At 43.4% G+C, this 20047-nt stretch overlaps 1 protein-coding gene across 4 annotated transcripts in view; it reads right to left on the bottom strand.

Moving 5' to 3' along the window:
* Positions 1-20047, bottom strand: part of DGKD (diacylglycerol kinase delta) — a 121082-nt gene that overhangs the window by 64381 nt on the left and 36654 nt on the right. The window contains exon 1 of one of the 4 annotated variants that reach the window (XM_053597293.1): positions 4085-4117. The exons of the other annotated variants lie outside the window; for them this stretch is intronic. The gene's annotated coding sequence lies outside the window, so the exon portion shown is untranslated. Of the gene's footprint in view, positions 1-4084; positions 4118-20047 lie in introns of those variants that run through there. 4 annotated transcript variants of the gene reach the window in all.

Genomic DNA, 20047 nt, shown 5'->3' with positions numbered 1-20047 from the left:
TAGCAGCAAACTGGAAATTTTTTTTTATACATTTCAGTTAATAAAAACAAAAACATAAGCTATATAGAAATGAATCTAACAAAAGACATTAAAGACATCTACAGTGAAAACGACAAAACACTGATGAGAGAACCTTTAAAAGACCTAAATAAACAGATAAAAGACTCAAAGATAAAGAGGGTATCAATTCTCTCCAAATTGATATATACAGATTCAATGTAATCTCAATCAAGATTCCAGTACGTCTTACTTATAAAAACTGAAAAATTAATTTTAAAATTTCTAGGAAAATGTTAAGGACTTACGATAACCATAGCAATGTTTTAGGGGGTTCTTTTGTTTTGTTTTGAGACAGAATCTTACTAAGTCACCCTCGATAAAGTGCTATGGCATCACAACTCACAGCAATCTCTAACTCTTGGGCTTAAGTGAGTCTCTTGCCTCAGTTTCCCAAGTAGCTGGGACTACAGGCACCTGCCACAATGCCCGGCTATTTTTTTGTTGCAGTTGTCATTGTTGTTTAGCAGGTCAGGGCTGGGTTTGAACCCACCTGCCTCAGTGTATGTGGCCAGCACCCTAACCACCGAGCTACAGCGCTGAGCCAACCATAGCAATGTTGATAATAAAGTTAAGTGAACTATTGTTCACAAAAGGCAGGAAAAATGTTAGGTGATTTACCTATCTGATTTCAGCACTCACTATAAAACTACAGTAATCAAGAAACTATGGTATTAGGCTAAGTGTTGGTATTCAGTCCAATGAAATAGAAATGAACAGAAAGTCCAAAAAGAAACTCAAAAACAAAAGATCAGTTGACTTTTGACAAAGGTGACAAAGGTAATTAAATGGGAAATGGACTGTATCTTCAATAAATGCTCCTAGAAAAAACTGAAAAAACACGTGGGAAAAAATGAGTATCAATTCGTAATTCTAATTAACACCAAAAACTACAAAACTTCTAAAAAAACATCTTTGCAAGCTGAAGTAGATGAGGATTTCATGGATATAATACAAGAAGAATGAACCATTAAAACAAACTGATAAAAGCCAAACACTGTGGTTCATGCCTGTAATCCTAGGGTGGCCAAGGCAGGAGGATCACTTGAGCTCTTGAAGAGTTCAATACCAGCCTGAGCAAGACCCTGCTGAAATAGAAAAGACAGCCAGTGTCATGGTACATGACTGTGGTCCAGCAACTTGAAAGGTGAGACAAAAGAATCACTTGAGCCCAGAAGCTTGAGGCTGTATCAAGCTATTTTAACACCATTACACTCTATCCAGAGCAACAGACCAAGGCTGTTTAAAATAAAAAATTATTACAAATTCAATTTCTCCAGGAAGAAAGACTTCTGTTATTCTAACGATGTCACTAAGAAAAAGGCAAACCACAGACTAGGAAAAAACATGCACAACGTATTTATCAGGCAAAGGACTTATAAGTACTTTGTATATCCAGAATACATTCAGAAACTTAAAACTCAGTAAGATAAAAAAAAAAAAAAAATACAAAAATGGAGAAATGATTCTAGCACACACTTAACAGAACAAGATGCCAAGTAGCCAATAAGCACATGAAAAGATGCTGCCATTATTAGTTCCTGGGAAATGGAAATTAAAACCACAATGATACACCTACTCTAAGTATCATTACATCATCCAGAACTTAAAAGACTGGCCACACCAAGTGGTGTTGAGGGTGTAGGGCAACTAGGACGCTCATGCACAGCTCCTGGGAATGTGAAATGGTACTACCACTCTGGAAAATAGTTTGGCGGTCTCTTAAAAAGTTAAACAACACATGGGCGGCGCCTGTGGCTCAGTGAGTAGGGCGCCGGCCCCATATACCGAGGGTGGTGGGTTTGGACCCGGCCCCGGCCAAACTGCAACCAAAAAAATAGCCGGGCGTTGTGGCGGGCGCCTGTAGTCCCAGCTACTTGGGAGGCTGAGGCAAGAGAATTGCTTAAGCCCAGGAGTTGGAGGTTGCTGTGAGCTGTGTGATGCCACGGCACTCTGCCGAGGGCCATAAAGTGAGACTCTGTCTCTACAAAAAAAAAAAAAAAGTTAAACAACACTCACTATACAACCTAGCATACTAGGTACTTACCCAAAAGAAATGAAAACGCATGTCCACATGAAGATTCGTATGCAAATGTTCACAACACTTTTGTTTGTAATAGCTCAAAAGTAAAGACTAGCCAAATACCAAGCAGCAGAATAAACTGTGGACCACCCCTACAATGGAATGCTACTCAGTAAGAAAAAGAAATGACTGACACATCCACCACGAAAAACTCCAAAACCATTATGCCAAGTCAAAGATGTCAGACATAAGAGCAAAGTACACACTGCATTATTCAGTTTTAATAGTAGTCTTTTAAAAATCCAAAAAGATCTACAGTGACAGAAAACAGATCCAGGTTTGCCCTGGAAAGGGGGAGAAAGAGAAATGCATTACAGGGAACTCTGAGGGTGATGAAATGTCCTGACTGCAGTAATTGATCCATACGTGTGTGTGTGTGTGTGTGTGTGTGTGTGTGTGTGTGTGTGTGTGTGTGTGAGAGAGAGAGAGAGAGAGAGAGAGAGAGAGAAAACCATCCAACTGTATGCTTTAAATATTGCCATTTACTGCACATCAATTATACCTCAATTAAGCTGTAAAAATATTTTTCATATCAATGTATTTTAGTGCACTGGAATATTCATTAAAGAACAGTATGAACCTTTCCCTCAATGACCGGAATGCCCATACAGTTTGTCATCCAAGCCAGGAAACATATGCAAGTCAAAATGGGTGCTAAAAATAATTAGCAGGCTGTATGAATTGACAGTGGACAAACCAGCACAGGGGCAGGCAGGGTGGCTCCCACCTGTAACACCAGGCTGAGGTGTCTGGATCGGCTGAGCTCAGGAGTTGGAGACCAGCCTGGGCAAGAGCAAGACCCCATTTCTACTAAAAATAGAAAACTAATCAGGCATGTGGCAGACGCCTACAATCCCAGCGACTTGAGAGGTGGGGCCAAGAGGATCACTCAAGCCAAGTTTAAGACTCTGTCTCCAAAAAAAAAAGTCAGGCGTAGGACAAATCCCCAAGTTCCAGCCTCCGTGGTCGGTACCCCTTCACCCTCTTTTTATGAAGAGGAGGAAATTAAAGGACGGAGTGGGACTACTCCCACGCCTAATTATTCCAAATGCCTAATGCTTCTGCTCCAGTCTCTCGTGGGCTCTATGGCCAGTGAACAACTACGCTACAGAAAAAGCTCCTCTCATATAAAGTCTGACAGGAATGGAGGAGGGCCCAGCCACAGCCCTGGGCGGCTCCACACAGGGCACGGTCTACAGCAAGCCAGGTCTGGAGGGCCAAGTCTAGAGACAACCGCTCTACAGTCACCCTCCTGTCTCACGAGTGTTTCATCTTTGAGTTTAACATTTCAAACCAGGTTCCAGTTGTGGAGGGGAGGAATGACTGGCTCATAAACAGTAGGCCCCCAGCCACAGAGGAGGGAAGTATCTTAATTTGATGTAAAGTTGTTTCGAGGAGATAGAGATTTGACCTCTATATACTCTGAAATACCAGGTTATTCTGGGACAGGAACATAAGATTTTTTTTAACATAAATTCCTAGAGAATGATACCATTTTCATAACTTTTAGGGAAAAAACAGGACTTGGCTCAATCCCACCCTTGGCACATTTACCAAAAAAATACTGAGTTAAGAAAGACTAAAATCATTAATTTCCTAGACATCCTAAGAAAAAATTCAGCCAAATCTACATAGCTTCTTCCTACCAAATCGTTTTCCCTCACTAAAGTACTATGGTCCAATGATTATCCGTGGTTTATTTCCTCTTATAACTTATAAATAAAGGCACAAGTACATTGCACTTGTTAATAACAACAGGCAGGCTGTTAACAATCCATACACGTACAAACACACACGTACGTTCTTCCACACATACGCACATAACATAGCTCAGATTTCACAAATACAACCCCACTAAACACACAGCCCAGACAAGTAGCAGACTTTCTCCCACCCAGACTTTACACACTGTGAACAGATGTCACAACTGGTGCCATCACTCACCAGCCAGGCTCCCCAAAGAGGACAGTGCCTTCCACCTATGTCTCCCTAGAGAGACCATAAATACCAAACCTGAAGCTTCACACAGAGTAATCTGGCCTTTCAGACCAGCTGAACCACAGAAGCAGGTGCTGACTTCACTTAGTAAACAGGCAGCCACCAATGTGGCTCAATGCCTGCTTCTTCCTGCTTCTTAAACCTGAGAACACAGCGTGGATTATAAAGCATGGAATTCGCTGGACTGACTTCCTTCTGTACCTGCTCCCCGGACCCGTGCTGCTGTCTGAAGCACATTTTAACCATCACAGCATGCCATTCCCTGAGTACTCACTCTGTACCAGGTGCCCCCACCACCACCACGCCAGGGAGTACTACCTAGTTTTCAGATGGGAGGATGAAGGTGGTTAAAAATGTGCCCAAGATGCCACCACCGAAAGCTGGCATAGCTGGGACACATGGTCAAGCTTCTCCTAGAACCCAGCACTGGAGCAGGAAAGGAGCAGGCTTGCTTGCAGAAGTGGGGCCAGAAGGCTGGAACTGTGACCTGCCTGGGGCTTCCCAACAGGCAGAGCAAAGACACTTGGTACTTAAGAGGACTCGGGGGACTCACAAATACAATTCTGCCCATCCCAGTCCTAGGCCGGCAGTCAGAAGAATTGGGAAGAGTCTTTTGTGCAACAGTTTTTCCTCTGTCTGAGCCAAAGTGACTGGCTTAGGGGTTTTGCCAAGGAAATGTCTGAGATCCAAACAAGCTGAGAAGGAAAATGATGTTGAAATCTAGATAAAGGTCATGGTTCCTCACCCAAGGAGCAGCCCTAACCACCCCCCAGGCTGACGTCTGCTGGAAATAGTTGACAAAGTCAGGCAGAGTTTCACCCTAGGCAGGCCTACCAGCAAACTTCCATTCATTCAACAGATATGAATGCCAAAAAGACAATGTTTAAAATAATTAAAAATATTACTTTGACTCATCACATAACTTCCTTTTTATTCAACTACTTGAGAGATGGAGCCAAGCCATAATTATATTTTTAATTACACTAGGTTTCATATTTTTATTGGTTATAGCCTCAAAATTCTTTAAGAGTAATAAGTCTTTCCTAACGGCTACCCTTCAGCTGCAGATGCTATTTTTAATACTATCCATGCAGTTGACCTCGCCTGAAAGCCTTTGAAATTCCTACTCAAAGTAACTGCTACTGTTACCAAGTTAAACCCTATTACTTGCTCACAAGTAGTGATGAGTAGCGCTGGAAATAAAAACTAGGAACATTCAGAGTACACTTCTGTGACAACCCAATGACCTATGAGATGAAGTCTATAGTAATCCCATTTCCTAGATGACAAAAATAAGTCTTAGAAAGATAAAGTAGCTTGCCCTAGTCACACAGCTAATAAAGAAGACCTTCTTTATAACATACCTTGTGGATACCATAAACTATGTCGACAATATTTCTTGGGGAAAAGGAAATTATATAAACATAGGAAAAAGCACTCTTCTCTTTACAAGGATGATCATTCTGATAAAGTTATTTCAAGGTGATCATTAGGCTGACACTAGTGACAAACCCTGGAGAACTGAATCCCAAGAGCTACATGTATGAGGTGTGACCACAGGACTAGGTGTTGGCAGGCGGGATAACAGCAGAAGTGCCACGTAATACTCGGAGGAAGCCAAGCAGCAGGAGGTCCTCACCTGTTCTGTGCCATGGACAACTCTGGTAATCTGGTGAGGCCTACAACCTCTTCTCAGAATGTCTGTAAGTGCCAAAAATAAAATACTAATGATTGCAATGGAGACCTTTTTTATTTCATTTATTTATTTATTTATTCTTTGTGTTTTTTTTGTGAGACACAGTCTCACTATGTAGCCCTCAGTAGGGCGCTGTGGCATCACAGCTCACAGCAACCTCTAACTCTTGGACTTAAGTAATTCTCTTGCCTCAGCCTCCCAAGTAGCTGGGATGGTAGGTGCCTGCCACAACACCCAGCTATTTTTTGGTTGTAGCTGTCATTGTTGTTTAGCTGGCCCAGGCTGGGTTCCAACCCACCAGCCTGGGTGTATGTGGCCGGAGCCCTACCCACTGAGCTGTGGATACCACCAAGAGACCTATTTTAATAAAATAAAGTCATACCCACAGACCCATTCTAAGGGACCCTGCGCAGATTATGAATTCCTATGAGGAAAAACACTTCCTTCTCTCTTCCATCTGCCCTTTTCCCAAAAGGAGACACAGTGGTTCCCGGCACTCGGGCAGCCCTCTTGGACCGGGAGAAGCACATTCTGAAAGGGTTCGGGCAACCCTGAAGAATGACCGTACTGACCGAAGACTGTTTTCCTCGGTGTGGAAGAATAAAACCCTGCATAATCACTGCATTCCTACTGTGGTATTCTGCCTTATAATCAGCTTGGTGCTGGCTCCAAACAGTTACATCTGTGCTGCAAACCCAGAGCCTGTGACTACAACCTTACACGGAAAGGTGGTCTTTGCAGATGTAATTCAGTTAAGGACCTTGAGAAGAGATCATCTGAGATTATCTGAGTAGGCCCTAAACCCAATGATAAGTGTCCTTATAAAAGAGTGGCTATCCATAGCTCAGTGGGTAGGGCTCCGGCCACATACACCCAGGCTGGTGGGATGGAACCCAGCCCAGGCCAGCTAAACAACAATGACAGCTGCAACCAAAATATAGCTGGGTGTTGTGGCAGGCACCTACCGTCCCAGCCACTCGGCTCAAGTGGCTAAGGCACCAGCCACATACACCTGAGCTGGCAAGTTCAAATCCAGCCCGGGCCCACCAAACAACGAGGGCTGCAACCAAAAAATAGCCAGGCGTTGTGGTGGGTGCCTGTAATCCCAGCTACTTGGGAGGCAGAGGCAGGAGAATCACTTCAGCCCAGAATTAGAGGTTGCTGTGAGCTGTGACGCCACAGCACTCTACCCAGGGCGACAGCTTGAGGCTCTGTCTCAAAAAAAAGAGAGAAGAGAAGACACAGGAGGAAGCACAGGCCATGTGAAAACAGAGACAGACACCAAAGCGACGCAGCCACCGGGGCAGAGAGAAGCACCCTCCTAAAACCTCCGGGAGCACAGCCTGCCAACACCTTCCTTGACTTCAGATCTCTGGCCTCCAGAAGTGTGACAGAATACACTTCTGTTGCTTCATTTATGTGATAATTTGTTAAGGAAGCCACAGGAATCTAATTCAGCAGACAAACCTAATTCTAATACACATGACTTTCATGATTTTCTGCCAACAAGAAATACTATGAATTAGATATAAACTGCCTTCCACATATGCAGCATTACACGTGGTGTCACGCAGAAGCAGCCCTCCCGGCCTATGTCTCAGTTTGTTTTGTGCTGATATAATAGAATACCATAGAGCAAGTAATTTTTAAAAAAAGAGAAATTTACTTGGTTCACAGTTCTGGCAGCGGGTAAGTCCAAGAGCCTGGTGCCGGCCTCCTGCCGCAGCATCCCACGGCAGAAGTGCGAGAAGGGGCGAGAAGGGCAACGGGAGCAAGCGCAGGGCGGGTGTGGGGAGGCAAACGCACCCTTTATCTGTAACACACGTCCATGACAAGAGCATGAAGCCATTCATGAAGGCAGAGCCCCCATGACCTCAGCACCTTTCAAAGTCCCACCTCTCAATGCTGTCACCCTGGGGGTTAAGTTTGCAAGTTCCAACACAGGAACTCTGAGGGACACATGCAGACAGACCATAACAACATGTATTCCTAAATATAATTTTCACTCAACTTAAACTAAAAACATTCTTTTAAGTTAACTTTTTAATTGTAATTGTTTTCATTTTTTTTTTTTTATTTTCAGTCCCCATTATTTGGCCACTCTATTTTCCTAAAATTTAAAAATAAACCAAGGTCCTGCCCTTTTCCTTACTCTGTCCTTACATGACACCAACAAGTATTCGCTTATTTTCTGTTTTCTTTTTAAGCTCCTTCTCATTCCCTCCAACCGGTTCCTCATCCCTCACAAGTGTGTCCTCAACGCCTCTTCCACCACCCTCCACCCACCCACCCCATCCAGCCATGCCCCTAGGATAGCAGATGTCCCCAACATCTGTTTACGCGTGCTCCGCTCAGTAGTGGTGGAAGAAGACAGCACTCCTCCTGTGTCGGCCGTTCTGCCCCTTTTTAAAGGTACACATGCTAATCAGAGATTCTGGGCATTTGGGTACCTTGAAGTTCCAGTTACGATTCATCTGAAATAATGTAAAGTAGACAGAAGCTGAAATACAGAAGTACTCGTGCCCAAAACTGAAGCTGTAAACCAGAACCAAACTAGAACTACCTAAAGTAGAGGAAGTTTTATCTTCTAAACCTTCAGAACAGATAACAGAAAAGGACCCGAGACAAGCAAAGGCACCTTTCTAAGCACAAACCGTACCCTCTCCTGAGCAAAGGGGGGGTCAGGTGGCTGCTGCTATGTGGGGGAGACCGAACTCATTTCCCCAACACCCTTCCTGTGATCTCAGATGCTTAATCTAGCAATATCTTCAACAGGAAAAAAATGAAACATTCTCAGCTCCTATGCTGCCAAGAGTGAGTAAAAAAAGTTTAACAGCTCAACTATGACACACCTACACAATGAAGCATCTGCCACTGTAAAAAGGATCATTGTGGAGACTCCCAACATGGGGCAGCTTACAATAAAAAAGTAAACAGACCCAAAACACAAAATTATACATACACTAATAGGTGTGTATAACACATGTAAAATAACATATGAAAAATCTAAATGGAAATGTGAAGAAAGAAAACATTTGGTAAGCTGCTCTGTGAGCATTTTCTCCGTGTTTTAAATTTCCTTTAAAATCATTCCTACAATTTAAACACTTTAAGAAATAAGCGGGCTGGGCACGGCACCTCACACCTGTAATCCCAGCACTCTGGGAGGCTGAGGTGGGTGGCCTGCCTGAGCTCAGGAGTTTGAGACTAGCCTGAATAAGAGTCCCTGGTCCTCATCGCTACTAAAAATAGAAAAACTAGCCAGGAGTGGTGGAAACACCTGCAGTCCCAGCTACTCGGGATGCTGAGGCAAGAAGATAGCTTGAGCCCAAGAGTTTAAAGTTGCTGTGAGCTACCCAGGGGAGCAGAATGAGACTAAGGAGAGAACCAGATGAAGAAACTGACCCCCACACAGAGCCCGCTAGGTGGGAGGCTGGTCCTGCTGGCCTGCGGCCTGAACAGATGCATCCAAGTCTTTGAGACTTCCCTACCTCTCTCTCTCTCTGCAGGAGGAACCCACCTCCCAGAAGCAGCTTCCACTCCCACGCCTCACTCAGACACTTCTTTCTCACCACTCGCCAGATGTTTTGTTTGTATTTTCTTCTACACCACATAGCACAGAAAGAAGTCTCCCAGAGCAGGGAACACACTTATCCGCCCTGTATACCCTCAGGCACCTAGTAAAGAGTTTGCTAGAATATAGGATTGTTGAAAGAAGGAAAACAAAACATGCATCCTTTCCAGTTGATTTCTGTTTCATTTCAGAAATGAGGTTGCCAGGGTAATGCCTCACTCAGTGTCAAATGATTCCTGTGTTCTCCGGGGCAAACAAGACATCTTCAAGCTGTCAAACTTGCTAAACACAAACAGAGCACAGGATGTGGGCCCTCCCAAAGCTGCCCCGAAGGTGAGGTAGGCAATAAGAACACAAAGGGAGCCCTGGCCCACCGCCAAGTCAACAGTGAGCTTCTCCACCGGGTCTTTCAAGAAGAGACAAGGCAACATCCTCTGTGTCGTGTTAAACAAAAAGGAGTAACAGAACCTACTTCTTCCAGTACGTACTCACACAGTCAGCCCAGAGGGGCAGGGCGCTGGGGATCCTACACTGCAAAGAGAATCCCAGGCCTGGAGCTCAAGATGTGGCCGAGGACACAGATTACTAATTCAGCATCACGAGTACCCTCAGGAGTGGGTCTAAAATCTGGCTATACCCCAAATCTTGGAAAGCTTTGAGAAATCACCCACTTTTTAAATCAGCATCAGGATCTCTGAGGATTGTGCCAGGAATTTTTTTTTCTTTTTAAGTTCTGAAGGCTGCTCAAGCCCAACAAGTTTGGGAACCATTGCCCTGAAGGAGCGGACAGTAGCTAGCTGACCACTGTGTGAACAGGAAGATTGCACTTAGGAGATAGTTTTCCTAATCATTTCAGGAATGAAGAGGTTCTATGGGGAGAATCTGGAGAGAGGGCTCCCCAGAGGCAAGAGCCAGCAGGTGACCTGTGCCAGGAAGCTCCCTAGGAAGGAGCAGGCTTGGCAGATGCAGGTCTGTTAAGGGCAAGGCCAGGCTAGGAAGAGAGAAGCAGGGACCAGACCCCTTGGACTTTGCAGGGTAAGAAAGGAGGGGCCACTCAATGGTTTATAGTGCTTTAAAAATGGACAGAATATGACTCCTTCTAATGACCTTATATTTCAGGCATATTCTAGTGAAATTCATCTTTGCCCTTTGAGGTTCAACTCCACTGCAGTTGCTGCTGTGACCTGAGGGGTAGTAACAGTGCTGCCAGACTGCGGCAGGTCTATCAAATCTGGAGGGATTCCTGGTAATTTTGTTCTACTACAAGTTATCATCCAGTAAATGGATAAACTGTAAAATGTAAGTATACCAAACTTCCAAGTAAGTACCAATTGACATAATTAATTAGGTATACTGTTTTCAATTCGTTTGCTGAATGATCACAATGCCCTTGCATCATGCCACATTATACTGATTCATTTAATCCTCACAACCCCACAAAGCAGGTACTGGTATCAGCCCCATTTCTCAGATGAAGAAACTGAAGCTCAGACCCATTCTGTGACTCGCCCAAGATCATAAGCCAGCAAGAGGTTGACCAGGGAGTCACACCCTGGCTTCCAAGTCCTTGCCTTTAACATCTATGTTACCCCACAAAGTCTTGTTCTTTCAGAGATTTAAAAAAAAAAAAAAGGAACAGCACCTAGTCCTGTAGTCTAGTGTCTTAGATCTGGTGGAAAAAAAAAACAGACACTGAACATTCAAGGTAGAGCCCCTAACTCCTCTGGGAAGCTCACTATTTGGAAATACATAGCATCTAAGTTCCCCTATAAATGAAGTATAATGCAACTGAATACGGTGCATCAAGAGGCCACTAACATAACAACCGGAACAATTTAGAAATGCCGTCCTTTTCTCAGGCCTCCTGGGCTATCTGAGCTTTGCTGGGTTCTAGCTCTTGGGAAAGAGCAGCTCAGACCCTGCCCTCTGGCCATGCAGGTGACTCTGCCTGCAAGGAAGGCCTGGAGGGACCCAGCAAGGGAGCTGGAGCACTCCTCCCACCCCTCACCCTCCACCCTCCAAGTGAGTCATATATGTACTTGGCAAAGTCAGGGCCTGGGCATGGACTCAACCTTCATGCTGCCCAAGGCAGAGGAACAAGGAAAGCCTCGCATGGCCAGAGAGGCAGCTGGTAAGTGGCCCCTCTGAATTGGGATAGGGCACACCAGCAGGAGTCCAGGAAGGCACAAGAATGAGACAGCACCAGGCAGCCAGGGCCGACAGAAGGTGCTGGGTCCCTGTGGGAGGGGGCTGTCCACCAGGCATTCCCATACTCTCCCAGGAATGGCGGTGTGCTCTGGGTTCCCTGCCCTGCAAGGAATACAGGCCAGGGCTCAACTCTTGCCTGCGGTCCACTGTCCTGTACAGGATATCTGCCATGAGTCACACCCATGTTCACCTCTGTTTGACGAGTCCCCTTGTTCTGCTTAGCCTGGGAAATATTCACTGAATTGAATTCAACATTGATTCTGCCCCCCTCAAAAGGGACAGAGACTCTGACCCTATCCACCATGAAGTCAATCTCTGAGGGGACATTTCTAGAACTGGAAAGGTCAGTTATGCCAAGACGCCCTTGGTAAAGGGAAAGGAACGAAGCTGCCAAGCCCCATGCTGGGCACCACGCTGGAGTGGCCGTGTGAGGGCTGCTGTCTAGATGGCATTACCACAATACCCCACTTTTCTTCAATACTGTTATTTAATTCCCAGAGTTACTCAAAACAAAGCAAAGTGCCAATAACAGTGAGGGACATGCAGACCCTGCCTGAGGGCAGTGCCCACTAGTGTCTGGACCTTTCCCTCACCTCCACAAGCCCATCTAGGCTTCCACATCCCACTTGGCACAGCACTGGCCCCACCCCACCTCCTCACAGCCACCTGGCCACATTTTTCCTACAGATCTAGTCTCAGTAGCAGACAAATTCTTACAATAAAAATCCAATTTTAAAAATCTTGATGGCTTCCCAAACATTTGACAAAATGACCAAACTTTCCCAGCCTGGAAAACACTTTGCCTCTAAGGGTGCCCACCCCTCCCAACCCACAGCCACCTGGCCACCGCCCTCCTCTGCCTCCAGCCACGAAGTCTCACCCCACCCCCGACGGCACCACATTCGCTTCTCTCCAGCCCTGCTCTGACCACACACACCACCCACATCCGCTCCATGGACTAGAGGCTTCAGGAACAGGACCTGATCCACAGCCACCTCCAGTGTATGGTCTCAGACTCTGCTCAGCACAGTCAGCAGAGCAGCAGGACCCAAATCATTCTGGAGCTGGCAGTGACCAAGCTGCTCTTTCCTTCAACCAAGTATGGGCACTTACTATGTGCTGGGCTTGATGTAAAGCAATGCACAAAAGCGACTAAAACCCTTACTCTCACCAAGTACACTTCAACTTCATAATCACTAAGACGGATGGACGCTAGGCAAGGTGGCTTTCAGGCAGGGAAAAAGAAGTCTGAGAACACAGCCGTGCTATAACTTACTGCTTTTATTCTTTGTTACTGCATTTTTAAATACGAAGTTACATTAAAGGAGATGATGAAAATTCACTGAATCTCTATCAAAATAGGACTTCAGTTAAAAATGATGAAAAACACCAACTTAGAGAAATAAAAGCACTAAACTCTAATGACCTTACAATTCCTTGCCTGCTCCACAGTTTCCAGCTGCTAAGGGAAGATTATAAAAAGGAGCCAACGTAGAACTTGAAGAAAACAACTGAAATCACTAAAGCACTCAAAAGTTGGGGGGGGGCCTCTAAGTCAATGAAAGCACACGAAACCCCAAGAGAAAATGGAAGTGCTCACAGGGAAACCTCTCACTGTGGGAGAATAACTTTGTGAAACAAAACATTTTTTAAAATATTTTACCTATCACGGCTCAGCACCCATAGCTCAGTGGTTACGGCACCAGCCATATACACGGAGGCTGGCGGATTCAAACCCAGCCCGGGCCAGCTAAACAACAATAACTGCAACAAAAAAATAGCTGGGCGCTGTGGCGGGCACCTGTAGTCCCAACTACTTGGGAGACTGAGGCAAGAGAATTGCTTAAGCCCAAGAGTTTGAGGTTGCTGTGAGCTATGACACCATAGCACTCTACCGAGGGTGACATAATGAGACTCCGTCTTAACAAAAAAAAAAAAAAAATTTACCTATCAAACAAGAGTAACTTAGGGTAAAAGCAAAGTATGCCAGAATGGGGGGGGGGGGGGATAAGTGCAGCAACAAACAAAATTTAAACTTTGATAAATTAGAACTAGGAAAAAAAACCAGCAAACTAAAATAAACAAAAGAGCGTAACAGACATGGAAGATGAAGAACACCCTTCCCTCCCTGACCCCACTGCCCACGTCCTCTTCTGGACCGCTCAGCCCACCTGACCAGCTGCTGCTCCACGTGCAGAAACCTTAACTCCTTCATCTAAGCCACCTGCACCTGCACATCTGGCTGTGCTCACTGCCCTCAGACCCCACCACCCTCTAACTCAACCCCCAAGTCATCTCTGAACAATACGCAGCACAGATAGAGTGAATCTTTTTGACACCTGCAAATCTGATAATTTCACCAAATAAAATTATTCAGTGGCATCCCAGGTCCTGAGGACTAAGTCCCAAGCCCTTGCCCTAGGGCCCTTGGGGTCATCTTCTCTCTGGACTCCACTAGTGACAACAACTCTTCACTTCTTCAAACACACTGCATTGTGTCCCCATCATAAGACCTTTGCACAGCTGGTCCCACCACTTGTACCCATTTCAAAAGCACCTACTTGCAAAAGACACACAAAACAGAGACACTCACTCACAGACACACAGGCAGCACAGGCTCCCTTCAGCGGTGTACCACTCATCACTCTTCATGTCTCTGTTGAAACCTCACTTCCTCAGGGGAGACTGCCCCAGCCCTTCCTGGAAACCAGGTGGAGATTCCTCCTGGAGCTCCATGCTCGTTTATCTGATCCCAGCCAGGTACAAGCCTGCCACAGAGGAACTCCTCTCTGTTTCTGCTCACCATTGGAACTGAGCGCTTAACCAGGGGGCGTCACTTGGGACAGACCCTCAAAAAATGCTTGCCAAACCAATGAATGAATAAACAAGCAAAATTCCCAACAAATTAGACAAAGCACATGAACCACAACTTTTTTTTAATATAAAAAAAAAAGAAAAGAAAAAAAGAGTATTTTCAAGATTGGAAAACGCAAACCAGAGTCTGGAAGAACAGATTCACTATACACCAGACAAACAAACCAATGTCACACAAGGGGAAAAGAGGCTCTTAGAAGATTTCAGTCATGACTGTCTTCCAAGGTGGCACCGACACTGGGGCTGCCTCCCTGTAACACTGACCCTGGAAAACAAGATGTTCCTAAAGCTGCCTAACAAAAACACCATACTTTGATTCCTTCCTGAAAAGCAGACATTTTGCATTATTTTTCTTTCATGTTCTTCAGTCCTTTCTCATTTTCATCAGTTTGATACAAACAACTGAAAAGCTCTTGAAGCAAAGCGCTGGGTGGCATGCTCTGCGTAAGGTATGAAGCTTCACCAAAAAAAGAACATCACCATTTGGGCCTTCTATGAGCAGATCTGGCATAAGAAAATATGTGAACTATAAATGTTAAAAAAAAGTTTTCATTCCAAATCATTCTAAAATATAAAAGTAAACAGTCCATAAAGAGGCAATACGGAAGGGCGCTGCCAACAAAGCACAACGCAGACACAAAACACAAGAATTAGGGGCTAGAAGATTCTAACAGCAGAAAATGGCTGAAGGCATACGTTACAAGGCAAAGTACCTCCAACTGAAATAAAACAGATTTTAGCAAAATACTGTCTGTGAGAATTAAACCTAAAATAACATGTAAAACTAAGCATAAAAGTTAAGACAGAAGAAGGTGAAGGAAGGAATACACTGTTTTTCAACCTTTATCTTACGGCACACTTGAACCTATAGTTAAAACTTTTGCAGATCACTTAAATTACGTTGATCAAAACAAGAGTTAAAGAAAATACTTAATGTGCTTTGAACATCTTTCGAAATTTCCACACCGTAAGACCCTCTCTTGGCAGGCACGCCACTGCTGTGGCACACTGGCTGAAATCAGTGGGCTAGTACATCAATTAAGTGATAAAAAAGAGAAGGGAAGCTATTACTGCATTAATAAATGATTACTCAAAATTAGCAGATTATCTTTCTTTTTTTTTTCACATGACATCTTCCACCTTACCCAACAATGTCACATTGTTTTCTAGAAATTTTCACACATCAGCAGTGCATGAAAGTGCCTGTTCTCCACACCTTCATGAGGTAGTATCCGCCTTTGTAATTTTAGCCATTTTTATTTATATGAAATGAAATTTCATTGTGGGCTTAATTTACATCCTTTTTTTCCTGTTCAACCTATCATTTTATTTATTTATTTATTTATTTATTTTTACATATACATGTGTTTATTAGGTTCCCATTTTTTGCCTTCACAAAACTGAAGAGGCTTAAAATTTAATAACAATAACAATGTTTAAGATAAGGACTAGAAACAAAAACCTTGTAAAGAATCAATGAACATAAATACATTCAGAAAAGAAATCAGAGAATTGCTGCATCGATATATTAAGCAATAATAATAATAATAACGTAAAGAAAGTAACATTCACATTGTCAAATAAGAGTATATCTATTATAGAATGCTTTGACTCGGAGATTCAGTATGGAGTCATCAGTTAACTTCTTATTATTTTTTTTAAGTCTCAAAAAATAGACAACTAATATTTATAAATAAAAGTAAAAGATAATTTAAAAAAACAGATCATGCCAAATCTTATAGACAATAGAAAAAGAAGAATTACTTCAAAATCATTCTACTTGACCTGGGTACACCTGATATTAAAGTTGGAGAGAATATATTATTATAAAGGGGAAATTACAAACACATTTCACTTATAAATGAGGATGCACTATCCCAAACAACATACCAACAAGTTGAATTAAAAATTAATGTTTAATGCACTCAACCTAGACCTCCCATTCGATCCTGCAATCCCATTACTGGGCATCTACCCAGAAGGAAAAAAATCCTTTTATCATAAGGACACTTGTACTAGACTGTTTATTGCAGCTCAATTTACAATCGCCAAAATGTGGAAACAGCCTAAATGCCCACCAACCCAGGAATGGATTAACAAGCTGTGGTATATGTATACCATGGAATACTATTCAGCCATTTAAAAAAATGGAGACTTTACATCCTTCGTATTAACCTGGATGGAAGTGGAAGACATTATTCTTAGTAAAGCATCACAAGAATGGAGAAGCATGAATCCTATGTACTCAATCTTGATATGAGGACAATTAATGACAATTAAGGTTATGGGGGGGTGCAGAAAGAGGGATGGAGGGAGGGGGGTGGGGCCTTAGTGTGTGTCACACTTTATGGGGGCAAGACATGATTGCAAGAGGGACTTTACCTAACAATTGCAATCAGTGTAACTGGCTTATTGTACCCTCAATGAATCCCCAACAATAAAAAAAAAAAAGAAAAAAAAAAATTAATGTTTAAGTAATGTACTTCGGTCAAAATTAAATTCAATTTATGCGAGAATTAGTCACTATTTTCTTGTCTTTTTTTCTTTCTTCTTCTTCTTCTCCTTTCCCTCACCCACCCCCTCCTTCTCTGTCTGGTCTCCCCTTCCCCCATGCCCCACTGTGTCATTAATTGTCATTAATTGTCCTCATATCAAAATTGAATACATAGGATTCATCTTCTCCATTTCTGTGAGGCTTCACTAAGAATAATGTATTCCACCTCCATCCAGGTTAGTTCAAATGCTGCAAAATCTCCAATTTTTTACAGCTGAATAATATTCCATGGTATACATATACCACAGCTTACCAACCCATTCTGGGTTGAAGAACATTTAGGTTGTTTCCACATTTTAGCAATTGTAAATTGAGCTGTGATAAACAGCCTAGTACAAGTCATGGCTGGGAAGAATCGACATTGTTAAAATGTCTATACTTCCCAGAGCAATTTAACGATTCAATGCCATCCCTATTAAAATACCAACATCCTACTTTCAAGTCTTGGAAAAAATGATTCTGCATTTTGTATGGAACCAGAAAAAAAACCCGCATAGCTAAGGCAGTTCTTAGTAATAAAAACAAAGCTGGGGGTATCACCATACCAGATTTCAGGCTGTATTACAAGGCCAGAGTGGTCAAGACAGCATTACAAGGCCAAAGTGGTCAAGATAGCATGGTTGGGCGGTGCCTGTGGCTCAGTGGGTAGGGCGCCGGCCCCATATATCCAGGGTGGAGGGTTTGAACCTGGCCCCTGCCAAACTGCAACAAATAAATAGCCGGGCGTTGTGGCGGGCAGCCTGTAGTCCCAGCTGCTTGGGAGGCTGAGGCAAGAGAATCGCGTAAGCCCAAGAGTTAGAGGTTGCTGTGAGCCGTGTGACGCCACGGCACTCTACCCAAGGGCGGTACAGTGATGCTTTACTCATGTTATTTCTAAGTTTTTACTTTCTCCATTCTGAAGCCTTGTTAAATATGTGTTTAGATAGATAATTTGGAGAAGATTCTGTTCATCTCTCTTCCCCATTGATGTATGGGATTGTTGGTTTGGGAGGCTGAGGCAAGAGAATTGCTTAAGCCCAAGAATTTGAGGTTGCTGTGAGCTATGACACCACTGCACTCTACTGAGGGCAACAAAGGGAGAGTCTTATCTCAAAAAAAAAAAAAAAAAAAGAATTAAAACAAATTACTATTTTTATTCTATCAAAGTAGCAAAGAGGTTAAAAAAGTTTAATCCACAATGTTTCCAAGGGATAGAAAAACATACTTTCAGAAAGTCCCATGGGGAATATAAACCAGTGTTAAGTTTTAAGGGCAATTTGACAATAATATACCAAAGACTTTGTTTTCAGAGGTGAATATTGATACATTTAATCATCAAAAAACATACCACCTCACATATTAATGCAGAGACCAGGACAAGAAACTAGCAAATTCCCTTTCTCTCTTCATGCTGCTTGCTCGGGGGTGGCCCCACAGGAAAGCGAGCAAGCAGAGGACACTGTTTCCTCCACTCCCCTCTCCCAAAGCTCCCTCTGTAGTGCTCCCAAAAGCCATATCCGTATCTTTAGCTTTAGAGCAGCTTCACTTTGTTCTTGACTAATAGGAACACTGGCAGACCCCTCTCCACTTTCCTAAGTCTTGCTTGATCATAGAGCAATTTTCACCAAATGGTGGTTTGCATCAGGCATCCTGGGTTCTGCTGATGAGGAAGAGAAAGCAATGTCCTGCCTTCCCAGAAGACTGAAGAAGACCTGTGCACAGACTCCTGCAGCCCACAGTGGTTGGTGAGGAATGGGGTCTGCATTCAGATGGTGAACAGCACCGACAGAAACGGGAAAGATCCTACAGAATGAATTTGAAACAAAAAAATACTGCATCTCTTGCAGCCCTAGTACTCAGGGCTTGCTGCCTCTTTCGGGGGGTGTAACTGCTGGGCACCAGGCACCTGTCAACTGACTCAAATGTTCTCGTTACCCCACGTCCCATATGTCACCACTGACTGCTCATAGGAGGAGCCTCTCTGTTGAGTGTGTTTCTAGGGAACCTTAGTTTTAACCTGGCTTTGTCCTTTTAGCATGTCCACAGGTGAAAAGGCAGTGTTTATAGCACTAGGAAAACTTAAAATGCATCTGGAGGAATCAGTGCCTCTGCCTGCGGGTGGAATCATCCCAGACAACCCTCACCAAGGCGTTCCAGTCACAGAGGTCCTCAGAGGTCTCCCCAACTCAGGGCAGTGTCTACATCTGGAAGTTAATTATCTGTCACTCTGCATACATTCCCCATAGAGACAACAGATAAATCCAGGTTCATGCTCAGACCAGGCTGACAAAGCTCACGCAGTCATTCATGTAGTACTGGAAACACAGTGCCACGTTAGTTTTTTCTATGGCTGTTTATTGAAAATATAATTCATCCTTTTAAAGTATATAATTCAGTCATTTTTTGGCATATTTATAGTTATAGAAATACAGGTATTAGTTTAGAAAATTTTGTTACCCCAAAAAGGAATCCCAAACCCATGAGCAGTCAGCCCTCCGCCTTCCCCCAGAGCCCAGGGCGACGGGTGCCTCCTCTCTGAATCTAACGTCCGCCTGTCGCAGACGTCTCACAGACACAGAATCACACTCTGTGCAGCCTTCTGTGTCCGGCTTCTTTCACTTAGCACAATGTTTTCAAACTCACCCAAGGTGTAAGTGTGTGTCAGTACTTCGTGTATTTTTCAAAAGCTTTTTAAAAGTTCATACTTTTTTACCTCAAATGGAATTGCATTCTAAGAATTTATATCATAGAAATAATCAGAAAAGAACAAAAGGACTGTGTCTAAGTGTGCCTCCCAATATTACATATAAAAGGAAAACCACGGAATATTCAATAGTAAAAACTGATTAAATATACTTACACATTTATATAAATAAAATATTATGCAACATTAATAAATGAAATTTTGAGGTATGTTGTGCTAGAAATAGATCATTGTTAAGAAGGTTAAGGACTGTATTTTATTAAAAATATTTGATGAGAATATTAACCAAAATAAAGGTTGATCATCCCTAATTCAAAAAT

This window comes from Nycticebus coucang, chromosome 7 (genome assembly GCF_027406575.1).
Source record: "Nycticebus coucang isolate mNycCou1 chromosome 7, mNycCou1.pri, whole genome shotgun sequence".
Lineage (NCBI taxonomy): Eukaryota > Metazoa > Chordata > Mammalia > Primates > Lorisidae > Nycticebus > Nycticebus coucang.
Note: the sequence above shows the minus strand (reverse complement) of the source record. Positions and strands in the feature narration are given on the sequence as shown.